Source organism: Bubalus kerabau, chromosome 10 (assembly GCF_029407905.1).
Source record: "Bubalus kerabau isolate K-KA32 ecotype Philippines breed swamp buffalo chromosome 10, PCC_UOA_SB_1v2, whole genome shotgun sequence".
NCBI classification, from domain to species: Eukaryota; Metazoa; Chordata; class Mammalia; order Artiodactyla; family Bovidae; genus Bubalus; species Bubalus kerabau.
In genome coordinates, this window is record NC_073633.1 from 19,089,036 (window position 1) to 19,100,858 (window position 11,823).

The window sequence follows — 11,823 nt, forward strand, 5'->3', positions numbered from 1 at the left end:
TGCCCATCGATCTTTTTTTTTTCTTCTTCTTCATTGATCTGTTTTTTGTTTTCTTTTCCATCCCTGTCAGAAAGGAGGGTCAAAGCAGTGCACATTCACGTGGAGCAGAGGACAGGATACGTTAGTGTCTTGCGTCAGGGCTGTGTTAACTCCCCCGCCTTCTACCGCCATGGAGTCTGGAGGGACCTGGATCATCTGGACATTCCACAGAGCATCACATGAGAGTGTACCGTACCAGTGACCCCATTAATGAGACCAGTTGAGGAAGAAGTAACAAGTATGATGCATCTACTCTAGAGGGGAGGATATAAATCCTATCTAGATTTAGGGCCCGACACATCAGTGAAGCATATAGAGGTCAAGTGGCCTGGGGACGTCCCCTCCAAAGTGAAGGATGTGAAGAACAAATGGTGGGACACTGCAGCCCAGGTGAGACTGAGCTCCCGTGAAACTGTCCCCCATAGCTATACCTGACACCACAGGTCAGTGGAGGGTATATGACACAGGGCACTAGAGGTGTCTCCTCTACCCCCTTATACAGATGAGGCAACAAAGTCTCAGCAAGGTTAAATACATTGCCCATTAACACAGAGTGGGCAAGTGGTGGATTTGGATTAAAATCTACATCTGTTTGACTTCAAAACCCATCTTCTTTAACCCTGTGTTGCATAGCTAATGAGCCTGGGAAGAGAGGGAATATGTGTGGTCTCTTGTTGTATTTTGGGCACCCTGAGAATCAGGCTGAGTGACAGAGGCCTGCAGGGGAAGGCTTTGCAGGACTGGCACCCGCAGGGAATGAAGAAGGCAGGACTGGGCACAGAGGTTGAGGGCATGATGAAGGCTGTTCTGGAGCTCAGCTGGCTCTGTAGGGTTGTCCCTCCTGGCAAGTAGGGGCTGAGCCTTTGTACTCCTTCATGGAGGCGGTCCTTGGGCTTGAGAAAGGTGGGCCTTCTCAGCCAAGGCAAGTCCTTGAGGTGACTCAGCTGAGAGCCATCAGCCTTCAGCACTTCCAGCTGCTAGGGAAGGTGGGCTTCAGCCCTGGAGAGGGCTCTGGGTGATTCCCCACGCTATCCACCACTTCTCTCCAGCCCACAGCTAGTGAGCTGGTGGCTAAGGAGCAGGAACACACACGGAGGTCCTCTGTCTCTAAACCTAATGAACCTAGCCTCGTTTTTCCAGCTCCATTATGTACTCCCCTATCTCAGGGTACACGAGCAAGAACACGGGCTCCAACTGGAGGTCATTGAGTGGCAAGACCAGGACCAATAACTCAGTCAAACTTGATCAATCAGGACAAGGAGGAGGTGTGGTTATGAGGGAATGCTACCTTCATCCGAGAAGAGAGAAGAAATTTCATTTACTCAAAAAAATCGAGCGCTTACTATATTCCAAGCCCTGCTCTAAGTGTGGGAGAAGTTGAAGAAAGTAAACAGATCTCCTTCCCTTTAGAACTTCCTTTCTATGGAGGAGGACAATGGGGAAGTGAGCCCTGGTCCTCCAGGGCTCCAAGTGGACTTGCTTACTTGCGAAGACGAGGAGTGAAACAGGTCTCGTCTTTTCATAAGATGTCTGCAGGAAAATGACGCCCAGTCAGTTTCTCATGTGATTATCTGCCATATATAAGCGAGTAAGGAAATGTGGGGAACAGTTGCTACCTTTGGGAGGGAGTAGAATGGGTGGAATGGGGGAGTAAAGGGGACTTTAATCCTCTCACTCTCTCCCAGCCTCTCTCCCTGCCTCCCCTTTCCTTCGCCACCTCCTTATTGCCCGGGTACCCAGGGTACAGCCACTGCAGGGGGTTGAGTGTGTGGTGGGGGGCTGCCCTGGTTTCCCCTCAGCTCTGAGCTGGAAGGGCACTTGGAGTTTCCCTGCCTAGTCCCCTCTGTTCCTTCACCCTGGGGACTCCTCTTGGTGTCCACTGAGGAGGGGGAAGCAAGGACTTGGATATTCCATAAAATGGGGCCCATGTTTGGGAGAAAGAGTCATTCTACAGACTTTAATTTTGTACTCTGTATAGTTCTGTGCTACTTGAAAGTTTTATAAGCATGCTGTGTATATTGCATGTCTAGAGTTGTTGTGAGTTTCTTTGTTTACTTATCTCTTTCTTTCTTTTATTTTTAATTTATTTGGCTGCACTGGGTCTCAGTTGCCGCATGTGGGATCTAGTTCCCTGACCAGGGATGGAACCTGGTCCTCCTGCATTGGGATCATGGAGTCTTAGCCACTGGGCCACCAGCTTATACCTCTTTTTTGGGCATTGTAGGAAGAAGACTCTGACTGATAAACCAGGCCTGTCTCCAGACTCCTCGGGGTGAAGACCTCTTGGCTGGCACCCACCTTTGGCCAAATTATGAAGGTAGTCGGGCTGCATATCGGAGCCCAGCCTCTCTGTCTGGGTCTCCCTTTGTGGGCACATCCCCTACTCTGTCTCCCTGTAGCCCCTTCCCTTGAATGATTGTGGTTGTAGTTCATCTTGGTGAGGACTACGTTCTCTCCAGATGGGCTTCCTCTTCCCTGGAGCCTTTTTGCCCAGGTACTTCATCCTGGGCCTTCTTGCTTGGGGTGAAAGGCTCTGTGTCTTGAGAAGGGAACACTCAGCGGTAGCTGCTGATGCTGGTGATCTGGTGACAGCCGACTCTCTTTAGAGAGGACCTGTGAGTCCCTTGGGAACAACCAGGCTGGCTTTGGAGACAAGTTGTAGGATCCATCATGGATAATTTTCTTTGTTTGAAGTGTAGTCGGTTTACAGTATCATGTGAGTTTCAGGTGTATAGCATAGTGATTCAGTATTTTTGCAGGTTATATTCCCTTATATTGATAGGTTATTACAAGAGAATGGGTATAATTCCCTGTGCTATGCAATAACCCTTGTTGCTTAGCTCTTTCATATATAGTTTATTTCTGTAAATCCCATACCCCAAATTGATCCCTCCCTCCCCTCTCCCCTATGGTAACCGTAAGTTTGTTTCCCATGTCTGTGAGTCTGTTTTGAATACAGATTCATTTGTATTATTTATTAGATTCCACATATGAGTGATGTCAGAGAGTATATTTGTCTTTCTCTGCCTGACTTTGCTGAGCGCAATATTCTCTAGGGTCCATTGTTGCAGATAGCTGGGAACTGCATTCAGTGCCCACTCTTCTGGTAATACGGCCACAATTTTGCCTTAGTGATTGACCTGTCTTTCATCTCATACATTTTGATGGGATTGGCCATCAAGGGACCCCATCATCTCTGGCCAGAGGATGAGCTGTGTCACCCAAGTTAGGCTGATTAAATACTCTGTCCTAGCGAGAGATAGCAGTTGATACCAAAACAGAAAATATTTGGGGTCTGTTTCAGTTCCAGTGACTATACCCTGGTGTCTACTTCCTGGATTCCTGAAACTGCTGTCCCACCTGTCCTTCAGGCTTCAGTTTTCCTTTGAGTTCTCTGTTGCCTCTCATCTTCCAATAAAGTACTTTCTGGGTAAGTCACCCAGAGTCCGTTTCTACTGCTTACCACATAAGACCCCAGGCTAATACGGCACCCATGCCTACTAGGTCTTTCAAGCCCCATTTCCTCCCCTGACAGTGGGCCAGGCTTCTCAGTTTGCACACATGTGTGTGGTTCTGCTGAGTCTTATTTATACTGTGGATGGAGTGTGGGCACTGGTTGAGCAGGCCAGGTCAGGCATGAGGAACTAAGGGAGATGGTGGGGCCACCTAGATTCATATCCTTGTTCTGAACCATGCTGTCAGATTGGAATTGCACAGGCATAGAAGGGGGTCTGTGGCAGATACAGGCAGAGCAAAAAGCCGTAGCCTGGACACACTGTGTCTTCTCAAAGTGTCAGCTTGAAGATTGTATGCGGGCAGGGAGACATGGTGGTTGTTTTTTGGTTTGGGTGGTTTTGGGTTTTTTTTTTTTTTCCAATTTTAAATTAAATACATACATATTTGGGCCTCCCTGGTGGCTCAGTTGGTAAAGAATCAGCCTGCAATGCAAGAGACGTTGGTTTGATCCCTGGGTCAGGAAGATCCCATGGAGAAGGGCATGGCAACCCACTCCAGTATTCTTGCCTAGAGAATCCCCATGGACTGAGGAGCCTGGTGGGCAATGGTACATAGGGTCGCTAAGAGTCAGACATGACTGAAGCAACTTAACACACATTTTTTTTTTTTAATTTTAAATTAAATACGTGTATATTTGGACATAGAATGGAAGAATCTGAAGCAATTTTTATGTGAACACAAGTGTATTCTAAGAAATGTCCTACTGGCAGAGAGCCAATTCCATATGCATATCTAAACATCTTGGCAGTATGCATTCTTCTCTGCAGCTATAAATGGTTCATTGGGAATTTAGAGAGACACTGGTATCAGGAGCTTTGATTAAACTACACAGGCTGTTCTAATCCAGGTTGCCTCCTCTGTCTACGCTCAGATTCCTTTTTGGGTTAAGCTAGAAGTGGGAGCCTCTCAGAGTCTTGCTGTCCCTGATGTCTTTCCCAGACCCTAATTACTGCTACCTTGTTAAAAATGGGCACACTTGTTAAAAAACTCTTCAGAGGAGAGACAGCCCTTTCTTCCATGGGTAAATGTAGAAAGCTTAAAATCAGTGTGGTGGATCTTATGATAGAGATGCTAAATATATAGATTCCTATTATGTTCTGGGCATTTCCCACGTTTAATCATTATATCCATAAGGCAAAAATAGTGTTAGTCCCCACAGTATAGATGAAGATATTGGGGTTCAGTGAGGTTGGGTAAAAAGCCCAAAGCCACACAGCTAATTAGGCCATTTTTTTCTTAAATATCATTCTTGTTCATCTCCCACTTTTAAAACTGTCCTCTTTAAATCCACAAAACTCCTCAGCCTGAATGGGTTTATTGTCTGATACTTTCTCTCTAACCGGGGGTAGGGACTAGGGGAGAAGGAGAGGGGTTCTCTTTACCCAGGGGACTCTGGCCACCTGAGGCTGGAGAAAGGCCCAGAGAGGAGGAGGGGGGCCTGAAGACAACATCCCCCCGATGCCTCTGTCCTGTAGAGCGGTGGCCCTCAATCTTTTTGGCACCTGGGACCAGTTTCATGGAAGGGGGAAAGGGAAGTTTTCAGGATGACTAAAGCATATTGCATGTATTGTGCACTTTATTTCTGTTATGATTATATCAGCTCCATCTCAGATCATCAGCATTAGATCCTGAAGTTTAGGGACCTCTGCTGTAGAAAGGAGATGGTGGGCTTTGAGAACAGTCAGGGCTGGATCTGAGACTCCACTCTCCTGCTGACCATAGATAAGAGGGGCAAGGCAGGGGTTAGAGAGGCAGAGAAACCCACCATCACCAACATGCCACAGTTAGGTCAAAACCAAGTCTGTTCCTACTGTCTTTACAAAGAGGAACAGCAGCTGCTACGCCTCCCACCATATCTAATCGAGTATCCTGCAGGATGTTAAACCAGTTTTGGAGAAGTTGATGGCAAAGTGGCCATACCTATGCCCAACAGCCTGGCCTTGGCCAAACATGCCCTCGTAACCTCACCCTGACCCGAAGGAGGAGGTCCTCCTGCTGTCCCCTGACACTGCTGCCCAGGGGTCTAGGGCCAGCACAGGAAGGACCACAGGACACCCTTCTTTGACCCTTGGGCTGGAGTCCAAGGTGGTGACTCCTCCTTGCAGAGGTCCCTTTGAGGGTGGAAGTGTTGTCTTCTGCCCCCAACTTTCCCAGGACATCCTGTGCGGCAAGGGCTGATAACACGGCCCCTGGGGCAGCCATCCCTTGTGGCCAGGCCTTGAACGCTCTGACCCGAGCATGGGACTCTGGCAGCTGGGAATCCATGATCGTGATACCCTCTCCACAGGGGAGCAAGAGTTGGCTACTTTATTGTCAAGTTAAAATTTTAAACTTCGTTTCCATTATGTGTTTCTTTTAAGGGAAGAGATTCCATTGTGTGCTGCAACACTTTTATGCTCTGCAGAACTGTCTGATGGGCACAGCCCAAGCTTATGACCCTGACCTCCTCCCAACCAAACAACCATCTCCCCACCAATAGTTTCAGAATGTCCCGTTGAGTTGATGGTCCCAGTGGCTCTGAAGGGATGCTGGGGGATGAAGATAAAGCACTCCCTTTTCTTGTGTTGCTGTGAGTCTTCAAGGGGATGAGGAAGCCAGGCACCAAGTGGGGAGCACGCTCTGGAGGTCTTCAATCAGCTAGCCTGAGTCTCCCTGTCCCTAACTCACAGGGTGGACCTGACAAATCTTGCTCACTCAACTGAAGTCTCACATAGGCTCCTATGGGTCCTCTGGGCTCGAGGAAGGTATTTTCAACCCTATCTTTGAGTTGAAACTGAGGTCTAGAGAAGGTGAGTGACTTTCTTAAGGTCATAAAGCTGGAAGTGCCAGCACAGGGTCCTTTTCGGCTTGCTCTTCCTTATCTACCATGATCACTCCCCCAGGCCACTCTTTTGTGAATTACAGTAAAGGAAATGGAGACAAGAAGACAAGTTGAGTGACATGGTGACTGTTCTCCATGGGGAATAACCCATTACCTTTATTTCAGTCAGTTCAGTTGCTCAGTCATGTCCCATTCTTTGCAACCCCATGGATTGCAGCATGCAAGGCTTCCCTGTCCATCACCAACTCCCAGAGCTTGCCCAAACTCATGTCCATTGAATTGGTGATGCCATCCAACCATCTCATCCTCTGTCATCCCCTTCTCCTCTTGCCTTCAGTCTTTCCCAGCATCAGGGTCTTTTCCAATGAGTCAGCTCTTTGCATCAGGTGACCAAAGTTTTGGAGCTTCAGCTTCAGCATCAGTCCTTTCAATGAATATTCAGGATTGATTTCCTTTAGGATTGACTGGTTGGATCTCCTTGCAGTCCAAGGGACTCTCAAGAGTTTTTTCCAACACCACAGTTTAAAAGCATCAATTCTTTGGTGCTCAGCTTTCTTTATGGTCCAACTCTCACATCCATATATGACAACTGAAAAAACCATAGCTTGGACTATATGGACCTTTGTCAGAAAAGTAATGTCTCTTTGCTTTTTAATATGCTGTCTAGGTTTATCATAGCTTTTCTTCCAAGGAGCAAGCATCTTTTAATTTCATGGCTGCAGTCACCATCTGCAGTGATTTTGGAGCCCAAGAAAATGACATCTCTCACTGTTTCCATTGTTTCCCCATCTATTTGCCATGAAGTGAAGGGACTGGATGCCATGATCTTAGTTTTTGCAATGTTGAGTTTTAAGCCAGCTTTTTCACTCTCCTCTTTCACTTTCATCAGGAGGCTCTTTAGTTCTTTTTCGCTTTCTGCTGTAAGAGTGGTGCTATCTGCATATCTGAGGTTTATTTATTTTTAAATACTTTATTTATTTGGCTGCATTAAGTCTTCATTGTGGCACTTGGGATCTTTCACTGGGGGGTGTGGAACTGTCTAGTTTGTGGCACATGGGCTCAGTAGCTGCTGCATGCGGGCTTAGTTGCCCCAGGGAACCTGACATCCTAGTTCCCTGACAGGATTGAAACTGCATCCCCTGCATTGGAAGGTAGATCTTTTACCACTGGACTACCAGGAAGTCCCAGTAACCCATTACCTTTAAAAACACTTTTTTGAACCTTAGTGGAAACATTCATTTCTCCATTCATTCTCATATCTGTACATGGAACAAAACTGAGGGAGGCATCAAGTCCTGGGCATGATGAAAGGAGTGGGAGGGGATAAAGAGAGGGGTCAGCTGTGACTCTTGTCCTTGAGAATTCACCACATGTAGGATGACAGATATTGAGAAGCAAAAATGCTAGAAAGTCATTTATTTATTCCTTTAATTTGTGAAAGTTGTTTGGTCTTCTGAAAGCCTAAAAACAAGTGCCTGTAAGAAGATCTCTAAGGAGGTGGGGGCACATATGAGGTGAGGGTCTGAGCAGAAAGTTGAGCAACTCACAATTGCATTAAGAGTTGTGTGTGTATGTGTGTGGAGGGGGTGGGGGCTGTGCCTGAACACCTTCTTGGACATCAGAATCCCTCCCACCACATTCCCCACCGCGTCTCCACAGTCACAGGAGCTTTGTAATCACATCCAGCCTGGGACTTAACCAAACACAGCATTCCACCATCCTCTGCAACCTCTTTGTTTGATCCTCCCCCTGGAGACGCAGGTCATGAGGAAGAGAAGGGGGGAGGAGGGCAAACTGCAGGGAGCTGAGGGCAGTTTCCTCCGAATCCTGCTTGAATTCAGGAACTGAAAACAAGATGCCATTCCCCAGGCCTCCTGAGCCGGCACTCCCTTACATTAATGGAGCTCAGTCACAGAAACCCAGGAGGTCACCAGTCCAACCCACTTGGGTTAACAGAGCCCAGAAAGCAGCAGTAACATCTTTGATGGCACACAGCAGAAGGAAACTGCTGACGGTAGCCACCCATAGAGCATGATTTTAGAAGCCTGGGAAAGAGACTTCTGCTTCAGGGACTTCCCCAGCAATTACCACTGATGCCTCAGCTGCCTTCTCTCAGCATCCAGCCTTTTAGTCCACCATCAGAGATCAGTCTAAAAAGCAAATGCAGCAGGGGAGGGAGCCTCGTTATGGAAACTCATTTATGCTAGGGTGTAGATGACGGAGAGGCGTGGATGACTGATATGGGAGAGGCTGAGATAGTAGGGGCAAAGGAGAGGAGACCAGAAGAGCACTGGACCCTGCAAAGGCAAGAGGTGGCAGGTTCAGTCTAGAGGGAGGAAGGTGCAGAGCTGGAGGCTTAAGGCACCAAAGAGAAACTTTGTATCTCCTCTGTAAGCCCTGGGTCCTGTGCCTGATTTTGTCTTTCCTCTGGGAAGGAAGCTGTGAGCTTTCTAAAGTGTCAAATCACTCTTCGAGTCTAATCCTGTTGCCTTCTACAGAGAATGTGTTTTAGATTTATTTTCAGCCTGTGTGTAAAAGTATCAGCAGGGTCATTCATTTAAGCTACCTGGGCCTGGTGGATGCCTCAGCATCCCAGGCAGGGCGGCACTTCCTTCCTCCAGCCCTGTGGGAAATGAAGTATTTCTCAGGGTGAGCTTTCTCTTGTGTCTTGTTTTGTTTTTTAATAATTTAAGCTCCCTGCTTTATGTATCTAATCTCTTCATATTTTCAACATAAAAACAGGTCCAAGGAGCATTTTACATTCTCTGAGTGTGTTGTAATTGGTGTTTATCATTTATTTAATCTTTTCCTTTCTTTAGTGTTTTTAATTACTTAAGAAATACATACACATTGTAAAGGATTCAAAAAAGAGAAGAGCATGTGACACCAAGAAAATGTCACTTGATCACTCTCTGCTGCTAGAGTCACCGTTGGTACTTCGGTGAGTATCTTTCTTTCTTTCTTTCGGTCTTTGCCTTTTTTTGTTTTAAACAAAAAAGGGATCATGGGCTACATCAGCCGTTCTCAAAGCGTGGTTTTATGAATTCCAGAAGATTCCTGAGACTATTTCAGAGGGTCCATAAGGCCAAAGCTGTTTTTATAATTGCGCTAAAGCATTATTTGCTTTCTTCACAGTGTTGATATTTGCACTGATGTTACAAAATACGAAGGTGGGTAAAACTGCTGCTGGTGTCCTAGATCAGGGTGGTGGCACCAGACTGTCCTGGGGTGGCGGTGAGGAGTCATTGTATCCTTCACCAGCACACTCTCAGAATAACAGAAACTCTATTTTCCCTAAGAACGCCCTTGATAGAACAGTGAAGATGACTAAGTTTATTAAATTTCAACCCTGGAGTCCCTTTATTTTTAAGAGTCTGTATGAGATGAGGAGTACACATCAAACACTTCAGCTGCATTCCAAGTTACAATAATGGTCTGCAGGAGCGGTACTTGTGCAATTGTTTGACTTGCAAACTGAATTCAATTGTGTGTGTGAGTGTGTTTTAATGGAGAAATATTTTTACTTGAAACAATGACTAACAGGCAAACTATATTGGGTCAGATTTGGGCATTTTTTCAGACATTTTCTCAACAATTAATGAGCCTGTTACTTCAAGGAAGACTGACAAGTGTGTAGTACTAATGATGAAATTCAAACTTTTAAGCAAAAATTAGGATTTTTTTTTTTTAACAAAAAAGGGATTATAAGCTACACAACAACTCCCAAAGCATGCTGTTTAACTTATATTTGTCATTATGAGCTGACAGCTTGCCAACACTTAAAGACTGTAATGATGAGATTGGTGGTGATATTAACAAATGTGATTTTTGACATTGTTAATAATATGTGTCAATATACAAAACATCTATATAACTCAGTGAACCGGTGTTTTTTAAATGACCAGTTATGATGTTACAAAGTCATACATGGGTAAAAGAATCATTGGAAGTGGAAGATAGACTGATGGATTTTAAAGTAACAGTAAGAAAAGTTCATCAATATGGTTTCAGAATCCACATTGCAACTAATCCTTGAGAAACCACCACTTGTGGAAATTTGGTGAACTCGCCAAGAAGAATATCCAAAATGATCTATGAAAATTACTCTCCCTTTTCCAACTACAGCTGAGCATGAGGTTGGATTTTGCTTCCTGTACTTCAACCAAAACACCTACCACAACAGATTGATTGCAGAAGTAGCCGTGAGAATCCAGCTGTCTTCTATTAAGCCAGATATTAAATACATTTGCAGAAATGTGAGACATTGCCAGCCTTCTTACTAAATTACGTCTTGCCATAGTTCATTTTGATAAAAAGGATGTGACTTACATAAACATGTAATCTGTTTGTTATTGTTATTGGGTTGGCCAGCGTGCTATGTGCTAAGTCACTTCAGTTGTGTCCGACACTTTGCGACCCTGTGGACCATAACCCACCAGGCTCCTCTGCCCATGGGATTCTTCAGGCAAGTATACTGGAGTGGGTCGCCCTGCCCTCCTCCAGCGGATCATCCCAACCCAGGAATCAAACCTTAAGTCTCCTGCCTTCGCAGGCAGGTTCTTTAGTACTAGCGCCACCTGGGAAGGTTAGCCAACACCTTAAATAAATTAAGAAGTGTATATTTAAATGTCGTAGTTTAAATTTCTAATGTGGTAAATACCAGTAGATATAACCTACATAACAAAAGCTCTTTGGAATCCCAATTAATTGGTAAGAGTAAAACGGAGTCCTAAGACCAAAAAGTCTGAGAACTGCTGTTCTATGTATTGTTTAATACTTGATCATCATCAAGTGTCAGTAAACAGGTCTATCGCACTCTTTTTCACTATCACATGTTTTTTCATAACTTACTTCACCACTCTCTATTGATGCACAGTTCAGTTCAGTTGCTCAGTCATGTCCGACTGTTTGTGACCCCATGAATTGCAGCATGCCAGGCCTCCCTGTCTATCACCAACTCTCGGAGTTTACTCAAACTCACGTCCATTGAGTCAGTGATGCCATCCAGCCATCTCATCCTCTGGCGTCCCCTTCTCCTCCTGCCCCCAATCGCTCCCAGCATCAGGGTCTTTTCCAATGAGTCAACTCTTCGCATGAGGTGGCCAAAGTATTGGAGTTTCAGCTTTAGCATCAATCCTTCCAATGAACACCCAAGACTGATCTCCTTTAGAATGGACTGGTTGGATCTCCTTGCAGTCCAAGGGACTCTCAAGAGTTTTCTCCAACACCACAGTTTAAAAGCATAAATTCTTTGGTGCTCAGCTTTCTTCACAGTCCAACTCTCACATCCATACATGACCACTGGAAAAACCATAGCCTTGACTAGACAGACCTTTGTTGGCAAAGTAATGTCTCTGCTTTTTAATATGCTATCTAGGTTGGTCATAACTTTTCTTCCAAGGAGTAAGCGTCTTTTAATTTCATGGCTGCAGTTACCATCTGCAGTG

General features: G+C 45.6%; 1 long non-coding RNA gene across 2 annotated transcripts; it reads left to right on the top strand.

The window, feature by feature from the left end:
* Positions 1-444: 444 nt before the first annotated feature.
* LOC129620954 (uncharacterized) lies at positions 445-11,448 on the top strand. 2 transcript variants are annotated; one of them, XR_008698947.1, is made up of 4 exons: positions 445-1,627; positions 2,264-2,356; positions 9,196-9,317; positions 10,388-11,448. It is a non-coding gene; the product is annotated as an uncharacterized LOC129620954 (long non-coding RNA). The 2 variants fall into 2 exon arrangements; XR_008698946.1 differs by having other exon boundaries at positions 1,003-1,627; positions 10,502-11,438.
* Positions 11,449-11,823: the final 375 nt, after the last annotated feature.